Genomic DNA, 1,445 nt, shown 5'->3' on the forward strand with positions numbered 1-1,445 from the left:
ATATTTGTCAGCTTGACTGTGCCACGGAGCACCTAGATGTTTGGGCAGATGCTTCTGGTTATGCCTATAAGGGTGTTTGGAAGAGATTAACATTGTGTAGGCTGAGTAAAGCAGATTGCCCTCCCTAATGTAAGTGGGTTTCATCCAGTCAGATGAAGGCCTGAACAGAACAGAAAGGCTATCTCTCCCCTAAGAGAGAATTCTTTTTTTCTGGTGGCCTTGGAACTGGGACATGGTGTTTTTTTCCTTCCTTCACACGCATCAGTTCTTCCTGGGTCTTGAGCCTGCTGGCCTTTGGAGTGGACCTACATCATCAACTGTCCTGATTGTCAGGCCTTTGTACTTGGGGTGGAACTAAACCATCAGCTCTCCTGGGTCACCACCTTGCCAACTCATCCTGCCAATTTTAGGACTTGCCAGCCTCCCTTAATTGCATTACCAATACCTTGTAATAAATCTCTTCATATATGTGTGACCACATCCTATTACTTGTGTTCTTTTGGAGGACTCTTACTACTACGTTAAGTAAAGACACACAACATTTGCAAGACAATGCAAAGTTTGACTTGACCAAATTAGAAAGATGCTGTGGGGAAATTTAAGGTAGTTGATTTGATAGAGTCAGAGACGAAGGAGAGTTGAGATACATTTAGATTGGTGATGCAATTAAAATACTCACTCCTAAGGTCAACACTATCTCACTAGTCAGTGTTATCCCATTTCCCACCGAGCCTGAATTTGACTGAGGATTTTGTCTCCATACTGTATCCCAAACATTCCCTAACAATCATTTGGAGTAGGTGCGTAGGTGCACTATTAAATGTTTTGCAAATCATGTAGGTATCTAGTTAAAATGCAGGTTATGATTTAGTAGACCCAGGGTAGAACCTGAGTTCTGCTACTCCAAGAACCAGGTTTTTGAATAAGAAACATCCCTGTATAGTTAATGACTTGAATCAGGGAGCCACTGAAGAAATATTACCTGGCCTCTGAAGGAATAATGTCTGGTCCAGGAAAAAAGACAGTACATTCTGGATTTTTTTGAATTGTACAGTGCATATTACCTCAAAAATATTGTCCTGGGAATGCATTGTCAAGAATTTGCAACATCAAAGAAAAAAATGAAAAGGAAATCAATATTCATCCAGAATATGTCATTTGAGGTGAGCATCATGAGTTTGTCAGAGACCATTTGAACCGTCATTTTGCTAATATTAAAAGAGATGGCATTTTAAAATTTGAACTCTGAGAAGCATTTGCTACAATCATTTATAAAATGGCAATATTAGCCATAATTGGCCTGGGCAAAAACTTGATAGGAGTTGATGGAGAGATTAAGTAATTCAGCCAGAACCTTTCAATTAGGTTTTCTCAGGGGAACGAGGGAGCATGGTGGTGGAGACTTTAAGGAAACCAAGTGGCAAATCTTCTGAAAGCAAGGGCTT

The sequence above is a fragment of the Cebus imitator genome, unplaced genomic scaffold (genome assembly GCF_001604975.1).
Source record: "Cebus imitator isolate Cc_AM_T3 unplaced genomic scaffold, Cebus_imitator-1.0 Scaffold89, whole genome shotgun sequence".
NCBI classification, from domain to species: Eukaryota; Metazoa; Chordata; class Mammalia; order Primates; family Cebidae; genus Cebus; species Cebus imitator.